This window comes from Eptatretus burgeri, chromosome 17 (genome assembly GCF_056783735.1).
Source record: "Eptatretus burgeri isolate ZD-2024b chromosome 17, Ebu_testis_v1, whole genome shotgun sequence".
NCBI lineage: Eukaryota > Metazoa > Chordata > Myxini > Myxiniformes > Myxinidae > Eptatretus > Eptatretus burgeri.
This window is the reverse complement of record NC_140977.1, coordinates 29,784,298-29,794,080: the sequence shown is the minus strand read 5'-3', so window position 1 is coordinate 29,794,080 and position 9,783 is coordinate 29,784,298. Positions and strand designations below refer to the sequence as shown.

General features: G+C 44.2%; 1 long non-coding RNA gene across 2 annotated transcripts in view; it reads right to left on the bottom strand.

Moving 5' to 3' along the window:
• Positions 1-2,746: 2,746 nt before the first annotated feature.
• Positions 2,747-9,783, bottom strand: part of LOC147009656 (uncharacterized) — a 38,978-nt gene continuing 31,941 nt past the window's right edge. The window contains exons 2-4 of one of the 2 annotated variants that reach the window (XR_015053058.1): positions 7,162-7,334; positions 6,409-6,518; positions 2,747-5,614 (exon numbers count right to left, since the gene is read on the bottom strand). This is a non-coding gene — a long non-coding RNA (uncharacterized LOC147009656). The remainder of the gene's footprint in view (positions 5,615-6,408; positions 6,519-7,161; positions 7,335-9,783) is intronic. The other variant, XR_015053059.1, reaches the window with a different exon arrangement.

Sequence of the window (9,783 nt, the reverse complement as noted above, 5' to 3'; positions counted from 1 at the left end):
CTTACTTTGTGATATGGTGAAGTTTCAACTGATATGGAAGCCTGTGTTATTGTTTGACGATGGTTACGTGCTGCCTCCAAGCGGTCCACGTTGGTTTTGTTCGTGTATTCACGATAACAGCGCCTGTGCCAGTCGAGCTTATCGTCATCAGAATGAATAAATACATAACCTATTATCTCTGTGACATTACGTTTTCTCCAGTCATTCAACACTGATCGTCGACGAGTAGCATTCTTGGTTTGGGATAAGCTTGGCTTAGAGTGGATCCATGCAGAGCAGCCATCATTTGGTTTACCATCCTCCTGACAAAAAATATAGCAATCCAACTCCACTTCATGATGTCATTTCAAGTGTACAAAAAGATTCATTATTCACATATGAAAGATATGAAACGACTTTAGTGAAAAAGAAAATTTTTCAATTAGAAAGTAAACATTTACCGGAGCAATAAGTATAACTATGATATGACACCCATTTTGAAACCAATTTATGCTCTTAAATTTTCAAACATTGGACAGTTACATGCGTCTGTCCACATTTCAACATGTCTTACTATGAATGGTGGCATTGCTGCCTTTAAAGTTGTCTTTATAAGATCCACAGATGTAATAACCATGAATTATGGCGGACATTTTCAATTTTCATTTTTGAGCCCTGAACGCACAAAATTGAGCATGCCAACATGAAAATTCAGATTCAGCAGCTCAAAATCCATTAGAAACTAGAAGGGCACTTATTGACATTGTGACGTCGCCAGATATATCTCCGCCCACATTATTACATCATTGTACATACTTGTACCAAGTTTGATTTAAATCCCTGAACCCAGATTCAAAATCTTAAATAATTCTGGATGCCAGACCATGCATCCGATCAGGTAGAAATTTAAAACCTGTATTCCCCATGACTATGAGATCATAACTGTGATGTGTCACACCAATTGATGAAGCAGTTCAAGAGAAATCATTTTTTTTAAGGTTTGTGTTCAATCCAATATGACTGCTAGACCATGCAACCTGTTAATTATTCATGAACATTCTGGTATCCCCAAGGTTTGGAGAACATATGGGTGAAGTTTCCCCTTGATCTGTCAAGCAGTTCTGGAGAGAAGGATTTTTAAAGGTTTATTCTTCAAAAAAATCAGAGCTGCCAAACCTCGTTACCTATGACGTCATAGTTGTAGAACACTTTGTTCCTCATGGATGGACAATCATATCTGTGAAGTTTCGTCTCAATTTGTTCAGCTGTTTCGGAGAAGAGTTTTGAAGGTTTTCCGTTACAAATGATATGGCTGCTGAATCACGCGACCCATGACATCATCAATTTTTTACCCGCCAATAAAATTTAGCCCGAGATGACCTTCAAAAATCTTACTGATTGGATAAAGCATTTGACGTATGCAATGATAACGTCATAACGAAGCCACCATTGACATCATCAAAAAATAAATCACACTCGTTTCCCATGGGGAGTACTTCACATGTACCAAGTTTCAATTTTTTCCATCAAGCATTTTCGGAGATACGGAAGTCCAAAGCTTTTAATTTTTTTCCAACATGGCTGCCACACCACATGACCTATGATGTCAAAATTATCAATAAAACATTCTACATGAGTAGTCACACCTAAGGCGATAATTTTGTGCCGAGTCTATTTATGACATAAAAAGAGCAGTCAGAGTAACCAGTGGCCATCATCTTGATGTTCCTGAACTGGCAGCTAATCACGAAGCAGCTGATTCTCAGACGTTTCTCCACATTGCCATGCAAAGCAAACTTTGGGTGTTTGACAGAGCTATCTTGTGGAGTTTGGATTCGGATGTACGTGTCCACAATACTGCTCAATAACTGTAGTCAAGGAGCTGTTCTTGCAGACTGGCACCAGTCATAAGAAGAGGTTTGTACCAATACACACTGTCGCTGCAATTTCCTTCCATTCACACATTCAGCAGATGCGACTCAACATCAGCCTTCGACGGAATTGGAAAGGAAAGGTGGATGAAGACAGTCTCATAGCACCCAGACCTGATGAATGGACTTAATGGTGGTCTCGAATACTCATCTGAGATTTATCATTATGTAAATATGCCAATTTTGCTCACAACAGGAAAAAAAAATGTCAATGTTCAGATGAGATATTCCAGTTTACCGCAATGTCTGAGCAGTTTCTCCTTCACTGGGTCCTGTCTATAATATGTAATACAGAATCAAGTTACAAGTACAAGTGGAGAGAAAATGTTCATTCAGGTGAGGTATGGGAGCACGCGCCGGAGCAGCGCGTCGCTGCGACAACTCTCCGCCGGTACTCCAGGGGCCTCCGTCTGGCCATCACCCAGGCATATTCCTGGCCCATCCCCATTTCCTTGAGATGCCGATCAACCTGCTGCAACCACGAGACACGTGGTCGGCCCATTGGCCTCCTCCACTCGTGAAGCTCCCTCACTGACAGAATCTGGTGAGCAGGATCAGCGTCAGGAAAACGAGCCACATGTCCATACAGCCACAGCTGATGATCACGGACAGACCATGCAGGTAACAAATCTCATTTGAGTCTCTCTCAGCAACCGCTCATTGAAAACAAAGGCCGACCAGTGACAGCCAAGGATTCTCCGAAGAGACCTGGTACCAAAGGAATGAAGTCCTCCCCTGAGGGGAAGGGAAATGAAAAAAAAAAAACATACAAAAACTGCAAAAAACGAAAATAAAAAATAAAAAGATTATTTATTTATTTATTTAACAACCTTTATTGCATTTTCTTCTTTGGATCTTGTGTAGATAAATTGGTACGGTGTTCACGCAGGGATGATGGGCTAAATGGCGTCCACCTGTCAGATTTTCTTGTTAGATTTCCTTGTATAAGTCACCATCTCAGATCCTTGGTCAGAGTCCAAGTCTAACATCCATAGAGCAAGACTGGAAGCATCAAGGACCTGAAGACTCGGACTTTCGTCCTCCCGCACAGGTACCGGCATGGCCACACCCCATGATACAGTGAATCCATGACTCCCCAGGCCTGACCCAGACATTTATTGACCTCTGGCTCACAGCCAGCAGAGACATGAATATCACTGCCAAGGAAAGTTAATCTCTCTCTGACCACAACATCCTTGCCACAAACAGGTACAGACAAGACAGCAGCATCCAAGATGTCATTGAAAGCCTGGATCTCAGTTTTGACCCAAGAAACCCGTAATCCCAGCGGCTCCGACTCCTCATTCAGCACCTCAAGGACCCCTAAAAGGATATCCAGAGTCTCCACAAAGATAACTGCATCATCTTCTGTGAAATCAAGGTCAGAGATCTTGACATTCCCAAATGATGCACCGCAGCTTGATTTCTCCGACATCCTCCCCAGAATCCAGTCCACACAAGTGCTAAAAAGTGTGGGGGCCAGTACACACCCCTGACAAACTCCAGTAACAAATGCAAATAAGTCAGAGATGGAATCATCACATCTCACAGCACTCTCAGTACTAGAATATAGTTCAAACATCAGATCGATCAGTTTTGGTGGCACCCCATGAAGACCTAGAATCCTCCAGAGGACATCCCGATTCACTGAATCGAACGCTTTACAGAGACCAACATCGGCTGCAAGCAGCCCCTGCCGAAACTCTCGTCTGCGTTCTGTGAGGACCTGAAAAGCAAGGTTCATTCACTAATATCCAAATCACTGTCCGTTTGTGAATCAGATGAGTGAGATTCTCTACTATTGCCCGAAGAGGTAGAACACTGCTCTTCAACAATGTCGCTGTCACTTTCAGGAATCTCGTCCTCTCCGAGGCAGTAGTAGTCCATGGGCCCAGGCATATACCGGTACCATCTGAGGAAACCAAACTTTAGGGCTACTAAGTTATTGGTAGGGACCATATGATTATTTCAATATGTGATAACCGTTCCAGAAGAGCAGCTTAGTGTATGTATTTTGCATTTTTACCATTTTACCATTCTGAGATATTGACGTTTTGGGGGAAAATCAAAAAAAAACAAAAAAAAGCCAAGGACCACTGGGAGGAAGTGGCAGAGCTGAAGTCCACGCAGGAGGAAGCAGACACCCGAATGCTTCTGCATGCTCTGCATGCAGCAGAGGCTGGGTACAAGGCCGTGGTGATCACTGCTGAAGATACAGATGTCCTCGTGCTGTGTCTTGCCTTTGATGTGGATTTTTTAAACCCACCTTGTTGTGATCGTTGTCCTCCTGAAGGATTCTAACTGGCCGATTGTGGAATCCTATTTGACTTCAGAAAGAGTTGAACGTTTGTCCGATTTGATTATAAAATCCTACAAAAAAACCCTATCGACACTGATAAAACTGATGTCCACACAAGTCCTTCCTTGTGAAACAATTTATTTCCTAATTATACACCATACACTTCTCACCCTTGTACAATGAACTTTAAAAAATCCCCATTTGTTTGCAATATTATTTGGTTCTATTTCATTTATTCTTACTTTAGTTAACAGTTAGACCAACCCGATTCAATGCACTTCTACATTACATCAGAGAGTTTTATTCTAACTTGGTACTTGGTCAGTTCCAAGGAGTACGAGCCACTGAGAAACTATACTTCCTCACGTGCTCGTACTGAGAACAATGTGCCTTTCAAAACATTTTATACTTCCATGAGAGAGAGGTTGGGGGATATTCACCCAGACTGTAGACGTCTCCTTTAGACAAAAAGCCACTTCGTACATTTTCTAAGCAAAGGTTCATTTATCAGCTCGGTCACTCTGCTCCAGAACAACACATTTCTTATCATTTAGGGCAAAAGTCTTTTGGCCAGAAATGACAGCCAATTCAATTTGCAGCATAAAAGTTACATTTCTGAAACTCCATTTGTTACAATTTAAAATACATTAATATAAATTTTTCCCCCACACTTTCAATAAGGACATCCCATGCCCCGTGTATCAGAAGTGTGGTACGCAAACCCGCACACGGTTCCGAGACATTGACAAGCTAGCTAGATCGATGGGAGACAGTGTCTGTGATGCCCTGGTTGGACTGCACATGTTCTCCCATTGTGATACAGTCAGTGCCTTTGCAGGCCGGGGAAAGATGGGCGCCTTGAAGCAAATGAAGTCGGATAACACCTACCAAGAGGCCTTCAGTCAGCTCAGTCATTCATGGGAAGTATCGACCGAGCTCTTTCAGAAGCTGCAAGAGGTCACCTGCCACATGTACGTGCCGTCTACCAACACCACGAAAGTCAATGAACTCCGACATCAACTCTTCTGTGCCAGACGGGGAGAGATAGAGTCCAGTCAGCTTCCACCATGTGAAGACTGCCTCTTCATGCACGTCCTCCATGCAAACTACCAGGCTGCTATTTGGAGGCGCTGTCTGCAATGCCCACCCTATGTTCCAAGTCCCAAGGGTTGTGGATGGACCACTGATGATGACGGGAAGCTGGCCATCGAGTGGATGCAGGGTTCTCCAGCACCGGATGCAGTGTTGCAACTGCTTTCCTGCAAGTGTGGACGGTCGTGCAAACTCCCAGACTGCACGTGCCTTGCCAATAGCCCGAAGTGCACTGACATGTGCAAGTTGCGAACCTGCAGCAACCAGCCCGCTGATGTCGAGGAAGAGGTTGTAGACCTCGAGGACTCTGATGCTGATAACAGTGATGAAGACTGGACTACTGATCCATGGTGTGAATGTTTTGGCACAATCACAAGGACATTCATGGCTACAAATATGCATGAGTAAAACATAGTACATAAGCATGCCACAGTAGCGTGGTGAAATTAGGGTTATCCGTAAATTTCACATTTTGGACGCTTGTTGGAACTAGGGTAGGGGAAGGGCAATTCCTTTAACTGTGGGAAAAACTTGTAAAATGTTCATAAATGTTTTCCTCATACAACATGGGCATGTTGTAGGCCACTGAGGTTCAGTAGCACTACCCAGGGAACTTGTATGACAATATTATAAATTAAAATGTACTGAAATCACTAATCAGCAACATTTTGATCGGCCCTATTGTTCGCCCCTTTCTGCCATAAACAAATTCTGCCTTCAGGAATGACAGAAAGGATTATTCGGATGGTATAAATAAAGCATTTCAGACATGTATTTGTAGTTTACAGTTCATTCTAGCCCCATGTGGAAACACCAATTGCATCATCAGTGAATGTTTCTGAGTTTGCCTTTTCGCTTTCATTATGCGGAGGGTGGGTACATTCCAGAGATGATAACTACCAATAAGCTGCCAGTCTGCAATGGGTATCACATCAAAATATGATATATATATATATATATATATATATATATATATATATATATATATATATATATATATATATATATATATATATATATATATATATATATATATATATACACCAATTCAAAAATCATAACTAGGATTGGTTTCCTTAGATGGTACCGACAAGTGGAATTTCTGACCTGGGCCCATGGACTATAAGCTCCTTTGTCCTAATTATGGCTGGGCCTCACTCTTCTCTTCTTCTTTGTGGGCTGGGCCGTTTCCCTCGTATCTTCCGTATCTACAACACCTGCAGTGTATGATCAGAAATGCTTTGTCAACTTGATTTTGATGATATGTGATTGTGAATCGGATTGCTAAAATGATTACAAACACACCACGTATGATCGAAAATGACACCAAACAAACTCAAAAAACAATCAAAAATGACAATAAAAACAATAACAATCCTGAAATAGTAAATACAAACATTACATAGCTTTGCTACACATGTAAATCCCAATCCAGACAGAGCCACACGTGTTACTGGACTGTCCCCTTACTGAGATGCTGCGCCAGTCGCACCGAGCTCTGTCCTTCGATGATTCTGAATCTCTAATAATATAACTGCTCTAGATAGACAAAGCATCTCCCAAGGTAACCATTGTTATGCTGGTTCCTGAGAGCCGTTGTCTCCAAATTACAGATGAAACAGACGCACTTCTTCTGTGTTGATTCTCTGGGGAACCTATATGGTTTCCTCTCTATTCCACCGGACTCGAGAACAGATTCTGAACCGGATTGCTCGATTCGACTGGACTGAGTTTCCTTTCGTTTCACTCGATTTTGAGATGTGATTTGGCACTCTTCGTGAACAAACACATGTCCTTGGGGTGGCTGGGTAGTCTTGGCGCAACTAATTGGAATTAGTGTAAGGAGGTTGAGAGCATTACCTCTTATCGACGCTTAAGCATCTGTCAGCAGGTGTTCGAACAGATTCCAGTCCAGCTATTGAACTGCAATTGAGATGTCCGACTTGTCCTTGATATTTTCATTGCAAAGCAGGCTCCTTCTTCTGTGATCTGCTCGTGTCATCAAAAAGGGGGTAGCCACCATTGTGCTGATGCTGAAAAAACAACAATTGTACTTTTAGTTCTTGGATTACAATAAACTTGGACAAGAAGAACAAACAATAGACAGGGCCCAGCGAAGTAAAAGCTGGCTTAGTGGTTAAGGTGGTTGGTTTAAGATCATTGGGTCTTGAGTTTGAGCTCCGTTGGCTGCTGAATTAACACCAGGTGGGGTTGACTCAGCTTGTACCAGTGTACCGGTAATGGAGGGCACTACATTAGTGGCACAGCTTTGCCCCCAGAAAATGATGCAACCAGCATCCACAGGCTGCATAATATGATAGCGAGCTAGCTAGTTGTCATGAAGTGTTGGATTAGTTTATTTTAATTCATTGGTGTGATTGAAAGATGCTCTTTCTCAGCTGTTTTGCTTTCTAGCCTGACCGCCGTGGCGATCGCTGCAGTTGGTGGTGTTCTTTCATTCCTGTCCTTAAGTATTATCTCTGCACCTGCATTTCAGTGAAACCGAAAGCTTCTTTTTGTTGTTGTTTTAGTTCCACCGAGAAAATTCTTCATTTCAACCGTTCGTGATGAGCCTCGGGCAATTGTTTTGTTTTCATATCTCTACACTGATACAATCTTTCCATGATTTGTTATTGCCTGGAAATGTTTCTCGACCTGTCATGAATGGCCCAAAGTTCTGTCAAGAGTACGATCCTCCATTATTACTCGTACTAGCAAATACTATCCATCGCTTCGCTGATGGGAATACTGAGAGGTGGGAGGGGGAGAGAGTAGTGGAGGAGGAAAGAGGGGGGGAGGGAGAGTGCGTAGAGATGGGGGAAGGGAAGGCAGCATGAGGTGAGAGAAAGGGAAGGCAGACATGCTGTGGAGTGTTAATTACCATTTAGTCTCATCAAAATGATTCTGGATAGAATATAGCAGTGAAGATGGAAACAAAATAGTCTGAAATCCATTTTCTACCTGAAATCCATACTATAAAGATATGGTTTGAAATAGTCTGAAATCCGTACTGTAAAGACCGCCTGGGCATGTCCGGAGATAAACACTGCCAGGACACGTCCGGAGATAAACACTGCCAGGACACGTCCGGAGATAAACACTGCCAGGACACGTCCGGAGATAAACACTGCCAGGACACGTCCGGAGATAAACACTGCCAGGACACATCCGGAGATAAACACTGCCAGGACACGTCCGGAGATAAACACTGCCAGGACACGTCCGGAGATAAACACTGCCAGGACACATCCGGAGATAAACACTGCCAGGACACATCCGGAGATAAACACTGCCAGGACACGTCCGGAGATAAACACTGCCAGGACACGTCCGGAGATAAACACTGCCAGGACACATCCGGAGATAAACACTGCCAGGACACATCCGGAGATAAACACTGCCAGGACACGTCCGGAGATAAACACTGCCAGGACACGTCCGGAGATAAACACTGCCAGGACACGTCCGGAGATAAACACTGCCAGGACACGTCCGGAGATAAACACTGCCAGGACACATCCGGAGATAAACACTGCCAGGACACGTCCGGAGATAAACACTGCCAGGACACATCCGGCGATAAACACTGCCAGGGCATGTCAGGAGATAAACACTGCCAGGACATATCCAGCGATAAACACTGCCAGGACACGTCCGGAGATAAACACTGCCAGGACACGTCCGGAGATAAACACTGCCAGGACACGTCAGGAGATAAACACTGCCAGGACACATCCGGAGATAAACACTGCCAGGACACGTCCGGAGATAAACACTGCCAGGACACGTCCGGAGATAAACACTGCCAGGACACATCCGGAGATAAACACTGCCAGGACACGTCCAGAGATAAACACTGCCAGGACACATCCGGAGATAAACACTGCCAGGACACGTCCGGAGATAAACACTGCCAGGATACATCCGGCGATAAACACTGCCAGGGCATGTCAGGAGATAAACACTGCCAGGACATATCCAGCGATAAACACTGCCAGGACACGTCCGGAGATAAACACTGCCAGGACACATCCGGAGATAAACACTGCCAGGACACGTCCGGAGATAAACACTGCCAGGACACGTCCGGAGATAAACACTGCCAGGACACATCCGGAGATAAACACTGCCAGGACACATCCGGAGATAAACACTGCCAGGACACGTCCGGAGATAAACACTGCCAGGACACGTCCGGAGATAAACACTGCCAGGACACGTCCGGAGATAAACACTGCCAGGACACGTCCGGAGATAAACACTGCCAGGACACATCCGGAGATAAACACTGCCAGGACACGTCCGGAGATAAACACTGCCAGGACACATCCGGCGATAAACACTGCCAGGGCATGTCAGGAGATAAACACTGCCAGGACATATCCAGCGATAAACACTGCCAGGACACGTCCGGAGATAAACACTGCCAGGACACGTCCGGAGATAAACACTGCCAGGACACGTCAGGAGATAAACACTGCC